Here is a 12,690-nt window from a genome sequence, read left to right on the forward strand (position 1 = left end):
ATCTACAATGTGGGAAAAAATTTTTACCAGCTGTACCTCAGACAAAGGACTATTATCAAGGATATATAAAGAACTCAAAACAATCAGTCCCCCCAAATATAAAGACCCGATCCAAAAATGGGCATCCGAAATGAACAGACATTTCTCATACAAAGAAGTAAAAGCAGCAAGAAAATATATGAAAAAATGTTCCACATCACTGGTCATTCGAGAGATGCAGATGAAAATAACACTGAGATTCCACCTCACCCCACAAAGAATGGCTGCTATCAAGAAATCACACAATAAGAAATGTTGGCGGGGTTGTGGGGAGAAAGGAACCCTCCTCCATTGTTGGTGGGAGTGCAGACTAGTGCAACCACTATGGAAATCAATATGGAGATACCTCAAAGAGCTTGGACTGGAGGTTCCATTTGACCCAGCCATCCCTCTGTTGGGTATCTTTCCAAGAGAACTAAAAGAATCATATCACAGAGAAGTATGTGCACCCATGTTTATAGCGGCACAGTTTGTAATAGCTAAATCTTGGAAACAACCTATTTGCCCATCCGTTGGAAACTGGATAAAGAAGTTGTGGTTTTTCTATAAAATGGAATATTACTCAGCCATAAAGAGCGAGAGAATAGATTCATTCATAGGAAAATGGATACATATTGAAGATATACTCCTAAGTGAAATAAATAAGTCCCACATGTGTAAATACCAAATAGTTTCCCTGGTGTGAATATTCTGCAACAATGCATAAGATAGTAATGATTACTGACATTTAGAAATGGGAGGAAAGGAGCTAAAGGTGTAGGGAAGGTGTGATACGTAGGGGAAGAACAAAAAGGGAAAAGAAAAAAATGTGAGAGAATGAAAAGATGAAAATAAAGTGTTTGTAGATGGGGAGGGGAGGAGGGGGTGAAGGGAGGGCAGAGGTAAGGGGAAAAAAATGAGAATCAAGACTTGCCATGTAAAGGTACATGATCCCAACAATGAATGTAACTGTACTGTATCCCTAAATGTACCAATAAACTCAATTAAAAAAAAAACAGAGGCTCATAGATAGAGGAGATATTATAGAATACTTTTAAGGGAGGTAACATCTGAGCATAATCTCTAAGGGTGACATAGAATTAGTCAAAATTTAAAGTGTTTGAAAACAAAGCACAGCAGATGCAAAAGTTAAAGTGATGTGTATGAGAAGTTTAAGCATTATAACCAGAGCAAAGCATAAGGCTGGGAGATGGGATGTTGGAAAGCTTGAAATCTCTGAGGGCTGTTTATGAAATAGAAAAGTTTAAAGCTGAGAGTGCCACTCTTATGTGATCTGACTAATCACATGGCCAACAGTTCTGACAATTAATTAAAGCAAAAAGTTTAATGGGAATGAACGACTATAATCAGATAATTATAAAAGTTAAATGTAGATGTTTTAATGATATCAGCAAAGGCAGTGGCATTATAGCCCAAACATAAAAGGATGGATTTAAGAAAGGTTTAGAAAATAAGATTAAAAGAATAAATTCGATGGTTGTGTGAGGACGTAATGAGAAGAAAGTACACTGAGAGAGATATGAAATAATGAGACAATGAAATTAATCAAAAATCCCGAGACATGGATAGAGCACAAAGACCTCTGTCTCTTAAATTTGCCTGGGCTTTATTCTTCCATACTGACTTGCACTGTTAAAGCTTGGATTCATTTTACTTGGAGCACTGTGACAGTATCTTCTTCTTACATTTCAACCCTTCTAGTCAATCTTCCAAATTGCTGCTAGACTTGCTGTCTTTTCCAAAATGCATTTATGATCTATTACACCTATGCTAAAATCGTGACTCTCCTCTTGAAACATTTTGTTCAACTCTCAACATCTAATGGATACTGCCCAAACTTTTCAAAGCAGTGTTTAAGGGCCTTGGTAATCTAGCCCCCTACATACATCATTAATCTGACATTCCTCCAAAATCGGCAGGCCACGCTATACTAATCCAAGGTACATTGGAATCTCTCATATCATTCAACCCATAGCCAAGCTCCATAGAAGTGATGGTGCTTATTATTTGGTTGCTAAAATGCTCTTCCTTTCCACCATCCTTTGATTTCAGGCAAGCTCTCAATGCTTTCTTTATACATCGAAATTAAGCATTCCTTTTCAGAGAGAAGCTCTCATAATTCCTTCACCCCTGAAGCATATCTGGCCTCCTATAGTCTGATATTCGGCAGCCCCTCTATTGCAGTACCCACTGGGGAGGATTTCCTTGATGTTATGCATGTATCTCTACTGAATGAAGAACTCCGTACTGTGAGGACAACGTCTTCATCTCTGTAGCAAAATCATCTAGAAGGTTTGTCTCATACAAAGATTTAAGAAAATATTGTGCACACCTGTAATCCTAGCACTCGAGAGGCTTAGGCAGGAGGGTCGCTGTGAGTTTGAGACCACCCTGGGCTACACAGTGAGTTCAACAGCAGTCTGAATTACATAGTGAGACCCTGTCTCAAAAAAAAACAAAAAAAAAAAAAACAAAAAAAAAGGAAGAAAATATTGTTTGAATGAATGCTCACAGAATTAACAATTGTATGAGCAGCTGATTTCAGGAAAATTTATAAAACAATAATAATGCACAGGTCCTTGTCATTCAGTGTGGACTCTCACAGATATTAAAATCCAGATACTTGAGTGCTTTGCAGAGAATGGTGTGATATTTGCACATTACCCATGCACAGCCTCCAGTACAGACATTCCTCATTTCATGACCTACTTGTTTAATGACTTTTGGACTTAGGACCTGCTGCTCAGACTTATGACCCACATTCGGACTTTCAATGCAGGCAATTGAGCAGCAATGTAGCCTTATGGTGGCTTCTTTTACAGATACAGTACTGTCATTTTTAATGATTGCCCTGTATGTACAGTTCGGTTCTGCTATACATTATAGTACTTTGCATAAGAGTTATGCAAAGAAAAGAAAAGTCACACAGATGGAGTTTCCTTTGACCATTTCTTCGCTCTGAGCATTGTACACATATACACAATTTCTCAGTTAGTGACCGATTCATTTAAAGACCTAGTCATAGAAATGGAATTTAGTCATTAAGCAAGGCATGACTATATTCTTTAAATCTTTTCTAGATTTAAATACCTACCACAGAGTCAATGCTACATAAATAGTTGTTGTACAGCATTGTTTATGGAAATAACAAGAAGAGTTAAGATTTATGTGTGTCCAGCATAGGCATAATTTTTGTTTTTTATTGGATCCATTAATGTGAAGGCCCATGAGTTTGCCAGTTTAACCCTACCAGACATGTTGCTTTGGTGAGTGACAACAGTGATGTTGAAAAGTGGACACATCTTCTTTGTTGTTGTTGAGTGATCATTTTATAGAGTTACCTTCTCTAATAAATTATTTACATTTTATGGGCTCGGAGATTTCAGGCTTTATAAAGGAATAAGGACTATCCAGAGTTTCATTATTTATGTTCTCAGTGAGTCAATATACACATAATACTTATAAACATATGTTGCACTTGGTTACATACTCTAGTTAGCTTCTTCCATGAAATATAGTAATATCAGGAGCAATATCAACAGTAATATTGATTTTAACTAGGCCCTAATTGCTGGCATTTTGGACACTGTCCTCACTGGGAAGAGAATATTTATAAAAATCTACTGTCAAGAAAGTCTGCGCCATTCTTAGTTTTCTGTACTCGATATATAGGTAAATACTGAGCTATGAATAAAAATGGTCTGCACATATATAGCTATACATTAATGTACACATGTTCGGAAAAGTCAGAGTTTAAGTATATTTCAGTTAAACATTTTCGGAGAAAATGAAACTTTTCTCTCACAGTTATATAGTGACTGGATTTCCTTGCGTCAAAAAAAAAAGACAATATTTTTGAGGAATATTACAAAACATGAAGCGAATTTTACAACCTGAATTTCTTGTATACTAATATCGTTTCCATAATGCCAGATGTTTTTGAGTGGCTCCTTATCCTCAAGCTTTATAATTTTAAGAAATACTACTTTCATATTATTTGTACTTTCTCCTGCTTTTTTTGTGGGCTCTGATCAGTCTTATATTCTTCTTCTTTTCCTCACCTAGGAGCTGTTGGATTGATTTATCAGGGTCCCTTACTATTTTTAAGAGATCTCTCATTTCAGGGTCACTGACCACCATCCCATCTTTTATATCTGATATTCTGTCTTCAGATTGGCTCAGTCAAAGAATCTCTCAATTCTCTACTTTGAAATTTACAATACATTAATAACTACAGTCACAGGAGGGAGGTTCCCCAAAATAGAATTTCCATACTTTCCAGCAACCTCGTTACTAGGTATAAACACAAAGGGAATGAAGTCCGTGTTCGGAGGAAAGTCTACGTTCCTTGGCGGTCGCATTATGGTTCACAGTACTCAGGACAGGGGACCGACCCACCTGTCCGCCATGCACGACTTGATGAAAAGTCTGACATATTTACAAACGCAATGGAAGATGAGTGAGTCTTTTAGAAACCAGGAAGTTCTGTCACCTGGATCACTGAATGAACCTACAGGACCTCACGTTAACCCAAATATGCTGGGTGCGAGTGGAATATAAACCGGTTAGGGTCTGAAGTAGAGGTAGGAAGGTGATCGGAGTCTTTGAGGTGGGGTGGGAATGGCAAAGAAGGAGACACTGGGGAGAAACTATGAAGATCAGAGGAATAAGTTAGGCTGTTCTCCTCGCACAGGAAAAGACACATTTTGTGCCATTTTCCTCCTTGCTCAGGCTAGTCACAGGAAAATTTGGAACTCATCGGACTTCCCCGGATGTTCAACATTGAGATTTCTTACAAAGAGAATGATTACATGTATTTGTGTCCTTCAGTACGTACCAGGAAAGAGGGTAATTAAACTGTATAAACTTCCATAAGGAGCCCAGGGAAATATATTAATAGTAAAATACTAGAAAATTGGTAAAAAGTCTTCAGTTTTCTGGTATGTGCAAGATTTTATTCTCAATATTACTTTCAGACATTAAATAAGTAAAATGAAATATCACATACCTGGTGGGCAGTTAAATACATATGCAACTACCTGCTAAATCTGCACAAATTTTCTACCTAAGAAAAATTTAAATTGTATGGTTGAAGATGCATGGGGCTGGGAACTGGGACGGCAAATGAAATGCCATGTATTCGGTGGGCACTACGATTTGCAATGCTAAACAGACTACTGCCACTAGGTGACACTGTTGGGCAAGAGTTAAAAGAAAAATTGTAGTGTATCTTCACTGTGGGTTAAAACCGATATTTTACCAGCATGTTGCATGAAGTTACCCTGTCCCTGAACAGCCTGAGTTTCACCTCTGGTCTCAGTTACTTTTTCTGTGTCTTTGTAGCTTTGTTTGATGCTCATACTATTAGTGATTCAAAGCTCTAGCCCCCATCAAGTCCCTGTGAGATTATTAGATATGCTTTGTGTTTTGGGGGGTGTTTTGTCGTTGTTGTTGTTTTGTTTTTTGGTTTTTGTTTTTTTGACCGGGGATCGAACTTGGGTTTTTGTGCTTGCAAGGCAGGCAGCGGAACCACTGAGCTAAAAGCCCGGTCCTAGATATGCTTTGTTTAGGCAGCTTTACTTCTCCGCTTTCTCTGACGTGGAACATCTTGACTTTGTTATGCAATTGTGTCCTTTTCAGAACAATGCTGTAAGGCATTACTGTAAGCCCCGTGCCTTCCATTATAAGGAATGTGTATATAGAGGGGTACAGTGTACACCCAAGAACTCAGGTGGCAGTGTATCTTTTACTGTCTGCTAACCACTTAGCACCTCCTGTATCATCTCACAAACTAGTCCTGTTATTGGCTATTTCTTCCACTTGGAACTTATGTCTCCTAAATTTATAGTTTATTGCTAGGAAATCACAATCTGTACGTATGTGTGGTTTTAACAGTGAAGGTTAAAATGAAAATATGTAATATCTAATTTTTCTTAAAGTGAACTTTCAGGTTCGAATCACAGTAAGAGATAATTAATAATACTAGTTTGAACTTCACTTGAGCATTTCTCCTAAGCTAACGTCTGTGTTTTACATCAGGCTATATTGTACTTTTCAGTACGGAGCATCGAACCCAGGACCTTGTGTTTGCCAGCCAGGTGCAACGCCACTGAGATACATCCCCAGCCCATGAGGATATGTTGTAAGTGCAAATTAATCCCAAATTCTATTCTATGATACACACGCTGCAACTGAGGTTGAAACACATTATCAATCGTTTGGTAGGTTAAGAAATGGGAATATCTCAGCTATAGTTTATTGGTGATCAAAGTACATGTATACACATAGCAAATTTTATTTTTTATGTTAGAATTCAGAACACCTATCTCAAGAGCTCTATAAGCACCAATTTAGTACCCAAATTAAATCCTTTGGTGATTTTTGAGATGCTAGCTGATATTCTGTTCTCCGCCATTTTTGGTTGGCAAATCTTACAACAGTTTTAATTGCTTTCATTTTTCATTGATTTGGATTTCCAGAGATTTATATCAGAACACACTGACATTTCCAAATGTATAGACATATTTCTTACATGATAGATTGGCTCACAGACTGACTGCAATTAAAGTGTTTTCAGGCACCAGGTGATGTATTCATGAGAGAAGCAGGTTGGGAAGAGAGGACAACAAACAGGGTAGTGGGAGGACTCTGTTGAGCTAGAAAATGTGTCTGTGTAGAGAATGTCACCTGTAATGAAAAAGTCACGTCTGGGGTAAAGGGCAGGCAAATAAGTAAATAGGCCGAATTGTGTGTAAGAATCAGCAATTTTAACAGAGACTATTGTTAATCTGTGATAAAACTTTTCAATGACCCTCCTTACTTCAGATATTACTTGTGATCTATTAATATCGCTCACAATAGCTTACTTATTCTAAATGCAGAGGCTATGGCATCCTAAAACTCATGAGCCTAGTTTACACAGGACAGTGTTTTAAATATATTCCATCTTTTATACAGGCTGATGTTACAATAGTACGTGTATTCAGTCCATATTGTCTCCCTGATGATGATCGATAGATTTCGCCTTTTAGGGAAAAGATCCCCTCTCTCCTGTACACCCCACCCCATGGATCTACATTCTCTTTAACCAGTGAAGAAACATGGAAGCCCCATACTTACATTGTGATGTGTTCTCATTACAGTCGTCTGTCCTTGGGTTCTCCAGAGTCTCTTGTGATCTGCACAAATGGGTGAATTTTTTGTTGTTCTTTTTTCATTCTATGAAAAAAATTACACTGGAATTTTGATAGAATTGTTTTGGGAGTTTGGACAATATTAATTTTTCTAGGCCATCAACATTAGCTACCTTTCTCTTTATTTTTGGTTTCCTCAATTTCTTTCATCATAGTTCTGTAGTTTTCAGTCAAGAAGTCTTTAAAATTCCTTGGTTAAATGTACATCTAATTATTGACTTTTTTGTTGCTTTATAAGTGAGGTTGCCTTCTTAATTTCACTTTCATGTACCTTTTATTAGTACGTGGACACATTACTCAGTTTTACATGTTGATTTCATAACTGGCAATATTACTGAATCAGCTCTAATTGTATTTTGGTGGTTTTTTGTATATGTAGAAAATCATATCGTCATCAAAGAGAAATGATATCACTTTTTCTTTTCCTATTAGAATCACCTCTATTTCTTATTCTGGTCTAGTTGTTCAAGTTAGGACTTTCGGGACTGTGCTGAGAAGAAGAGGTGAAAGGGGACTTGTCCTTGATTTCTTCCCCCTGCCCTTTGGTACCAGGGCTCAAACTCGAGTCCTTGCACTTGCCAGGCAGGAGGCAGCACCACTGAGCTAAATCCCTGGCCCCAGGCTTGTCCTTGCTACTCACTGTGACAGTGACGGGCTCATCAACAGTGGCCTTTATTGTGTTTACATCCCCTCTGTACCTCATCTCATGAAAGATTATATCATTTGTCTTTTTGTGCATCTATTAAAATGACCATATAATTTTTAACCTCTAAAATATGAAGGATTAAAAGAAACTACTGTAAACAATTATATGTCAATGATTTGGATAACCAACAAATTTCTAAACCCATGTAACTTACCAAGACTGAATCGTGAAGTAGAAAATCCGAGCAGATCAAATAAATAATATTGAATCAGTGTAAGACTCCCAACTTAATAAACCCAGTACCAAATAGCTTCACTGCTGATTTCTATCAAATATTCAAAGAACTAGTATTGTCAACTTGTCCAAAAAAACAAATCAAAGTGGAGGGAGTACTCCCAAACTCATTTAATGAGCTAGCATCACTCAAACTTCAATAGATAAGGATGCTACAAGAGAAGGAAATCATAGATCAAAGTTCTGACCAGCAGAGATGAAAATTCCTAGAGAAAATATCAGTAAACTGAATTCAAAATCATATTAGAGGAATGATTCACCATAACTATGTGGGATTTATCTCTGGGGGTGCAAGGATGGTTCAACCTACACAAAACAATGAGTGAAATGCACTACATTAACAAAATGATGTGTCCTTTTGACTTGAGATAAATGAAGAGAAAGTTCAGTACATAGATGTCTGGTTTGGGAAAAGGACAGAGATTGAAATCCATAGACAAACAGTTGGTCTTTATCTGGACTTCCCAGCGAACCCCAGTAGTGAGAGAGGCCATACTCAGAAGCGTCAAGGCTGTGTCAGATACAGGTCAAAATAGCCTTTTCAGGATATATAGTGACAAAATAGGACACTGATATGGAGAACTATGTATTTTTTTTTCTGTTGAGGTTCTGGAAACACTGTGACATGTGGTACATCAGCTATGATGACAGGCTGTTGGCAGGAATCATGAATCCCATTAGGAAATGTTAAGAAATTAATGGTACAGAAATACTTGCTTAAAAATACACATGAATAGCCTAAGGGGTCTCACAGGTACTTTTATAAAATTTATTATGCAAGGTGTAGGCAAAAGAAATAAAAAGGAGCCAAACCAAGTGATGGTTAATATGACAATTTCCAAAATGTAAGAGGCCCAGGGAATTTGAGTTATAACTATCTTATGCAATTCTTGTATCTGTTCTGGGAGAGATAGGAACAGGCAAAACAGTTTCTGAGCACAGATTTCAGTTAGTGAGGATATAATTAAGTGTGGGCTCAATAACACCACTTAACCCTTTACTTAAATGTTTCACTAGCTTTCTTATCGCTTCTCCACCAGACGACACCCATTCCTTGTGCTCACTTCTGGCTTCTGGATCTATTGACAATCTGCTGAAGGAGTACAAGCCATCTGAAATCTGCTTTAATATTCAAAACTCTTGAAATAATTTTCCATATATTAAAAAAACAACATAATAGAAAAAGAGAAAGAACAAAGTCAGGTGTAAATATTTGATGGACCTTCGTATCATTAGAGGTTAGTGGAAACACTAAAAGCAATCTTAAAAATAATAAGCATCATGGCTCTTGTGGATTTTTGAAATTATATGAGCTGAATGGGCAACTCATCTTTCTTTTAATTTGGTGGTAGAACAAATTTGCAGGGTGTTTTGTTTTGTTTTGTTTTTTGTTGTTGTTGTTCCGTGGATCAAACTCAGGACCTTGAGGCAGAACCACTGAGCTAAATCCCAGACCCTTGCAGAGATTTTTTTAAAGTGAAGGTAAAATCTGACTTATAGATACAAACTATCACTGTTGGCTTCTCTGATTTATGGCTCCTGAAGACCCTTTCCTTAAGGGGTAGTCCCTGGGACAACAGGTCGCTAATCAGGTAACCAAGTATTGACAAAGAACACAGCTTTAATACTGATTGTTTTTCAATTTATTTTTAGTCTTTAAAAAACAATGCTCTGTGGCATTTACTTGACAGCCCTGAGAATTCTTAATAGCACAGTGATTGTAATCACATCTCCCCAAAGTGGCTAACGAAGGTGACAATAAATAGAAACATGAATGCAATAAAAATAGATCAGTTATCACTCACACAGCATAGCAGAAACCACAAGGATATGGAAATTTAGTTGCAAGTCGCTTGGGGGTTCTGATTTTTCAGGAAAGAAATGCTTGTTTTTAAGCCAAATTTATTTTGGTTTTGGTCAATATAACTCATATTATTTCTACTACAAATATAATATGAACTTTTCACGCTTTTAACATGCATATATAATAAACTTCCATAAATTGCATTAACAGCAGTAAACAATTCAGATGCAGACGATTTTGAAGCATGATGCAATCTCACTAAATGTGTAGAGGTGGAACTTTGAAACCCTTTTCTTCTTTAGCCGAATGGCAACCCAGACTATCAACTCTTAATTTTTAGCACAGGTTGTTTTCTGAAAAATACAACCATAAGTTTAAATTGCAAGTTATTTGTGAAAGCAGAAAATTCACGAAATTCATTTTCTAATGTTCCTTGCTACTAATGGATAAAAGCACTATTTATAACATTGGGTGAGTCAAAACCACATTAATTAAGGAAGAATTTTAGGTTTTACATAACTCAGTTGATCTGACTCCTCTGGAAACAAGATGCCAAAATAAAATGAGAAATGCAAAGGCATTACCAAGAGATCTTTGCTAACACTGAAGGAAGGAAGACGATGGGACAGGTGTGGGAGAGGCAGGTGTGACACACAGGAGGTGAGAGAAGGAAGACGGTGCCTGGATTAGGAGAGGGCCAAACCAGTGGAGCCAGGAAAAAGCTTTCAGTAAGTCACCGGGAAGCCCTGAACAGAAGTTCGCTCAGAATGGGAATCTAATTTGGGGCAATAGTGTCTCAGTATTCCAGTCACACTTGAGATAGAATCAATATCCTTGCAAACATTTGCCAAAAGAAAGTTCATGTCATTTTCTAATATTAACATCTGAAAAAAGTCCACCCCTAGGCAATAAGCATTCATAGATATAAAATTTATATTTCATAAAGTTACAGAGGGCTTTCTCAACAGGAAGGCATACTTACAATTCCTAAAGGTATAGGCTGAAAGGACACTTTCAAATTAAAGAACTAAAAGTGAAATAGAAAATGAAGGATCGTAGTGACAGATTGGAACATACTTTTTCCAACAGCTGGAATGGTTTTCAAAGGCAAAACTTAGTAGAGTGTGCCAAATCTTTATAAGGTTTAAGAAACTTGGACGAATTATTATTTAAATACCAAATTACCCAATTATAACAGAACATGCATTTTCCAAGCTCACTTAGAATCACCTAAATATATTCACTGAAAATTTATAGTATGGCGGTGTAAACACAGCCCATGATATTCTGTTACTCAGTCTGGACACTCACTCCAGCGGCGTAAAGAAGATGGACATCAAATAACACAAAGAGAGCAGGACTCTAGTGATTACATCTTTCATCAAGATGGAGCAACAGAGACCAGATTCAATACTGCTCCTGAAACAGCCAGAAATTCTACAATATCTATGAAATACCCGCTTTGAAAACACTGGTTATCAGGAAATGAAGGACAGTGTTTGTGGAAAAGTAGAGCAACAATGAGGTGAGACCTATGATTAATTTGCTTAATGTAGTGGTAAAGTTTATAATCTGCACAGCATAACGAGGGAATTCAGGTGGCGACCGGTGGGCTCTGAGCTTCGGATGGGGTTTGGAGTCCTCAGAGCATCAGGGAAGGCTGAGATGCATTTGGAGAGAATTCCAAATACATCCTAAAGATTCCCGTTAAGGATTCCTCAGAGGACTGAATGATACGTACGCGTCAGGGAACTAACCCAAGCTAGACAAAGAGCTACGCACGCTTCTCAACTCACAATGGGGTTCTGCCCAGATAAATCCATCATAAGCCGAAGGTGTGTGAGGTCAAAATGCATCTAACACTACTCATGTACTAAATCTCACAGCTTACATGTTGACTACTGGCTACTCTTCCTCCTGTGCACACAGCTGACAGAGCCACTCCTCACTGCAGAAGGCCTCAAGAGGGTAGAAAAAGCATACTGATAGCTGGGAAGATGATCAAAATTCAAAGGCTGAGGATGTAGCTCAGTGGTAGAGCCTGTGATTAGCACGTGTGAGAATCCACAAATGGTACCAGATAAAGTGGATGTTTATATGGAAAAATTCAACTCCTAATGGTGAATATGTGTTACAGGTAAAACCATCCTGCTTGTAGAAGAACAAAATGGATAATCATGCTCTTGAGGTAAAGAAAACAAAAATTTTTTCAACATTACACCAAAACTTTATCGATAAAGAAAAGTGGATGCATATTAATAATGCTAATAAGTAAAAATGGTATAAAAATGCTCAGGTGAGATATATACACCTGACAAAGAAAAATCATAATGTATGCTTAGCCAATAAAGAGAGCATGAAACCCCCCACTCCTGTTTGTTAATTTATTTTTAGTAGTTCTTTTTAAATTTTGAAAATTGTTATTAGTAAGTGTTTGCAGTACAGCACAATTGCATTTAACCTGAGGACTTGGGACACTGATATACCACATTTATTCCCTTTCACCCTTGCTCTCCTCGCCACCTATCCCCTTACCCTCCATCTCTTGGTCCCTTTCCTTTTCACAAAAGATTTACCTTTTTGTTTCCTGTTATCTGTCTTTTATTTTCCTCTTTCATTTATTTACACTTTGATTTTTTCACATTAAAAAACCCCATATATTTAGGCTTCTGTGTGTGTGATTGATTTCACTTAGCATTATGGTCTCAAAGTTT

The 12,690-nt window shown here is 37.3% G+C and overlaps 1 long non-coding RNA gene across 1 annotated transcript; it reads left to right on the plus strand.

Annotated features, from left to right (window-relative positions):
- The first annotated feature begins 4,397 nt into the window (after positions 1–4,397).
- LOC104874519 lies at positions 4,398–12,251 on the plus strand. The gene is made up of 4 exons (XR_783759.1): positions 4,398–4,498; positions 6,079–6,181; positions 11,275–11,501; positions 12,114–12,251. It is a non-coding gene; the product is annotated as an uncharacterized LOC104874519 (long non-coding RNA).
- Positions 12,252–12,690: the final 439 nt, after the last annotated feature.

This window comes from Fukomys damarensis, unplaced genomic scaffold, assembly GCF_012274545.1.
Source record: "Fukomys damarensis isolate Sample0158 unplaced genomic scaffold, DMR_v1.0_HiC HiC_scaffold_25, whole genome shotgun sequence".
Lineage (NCBI taxonomy): Eukaryota > Metazoa > Chordata > Mammalia > Rodentia > Bathyergidae > Fukomys > Fukomys damarensis.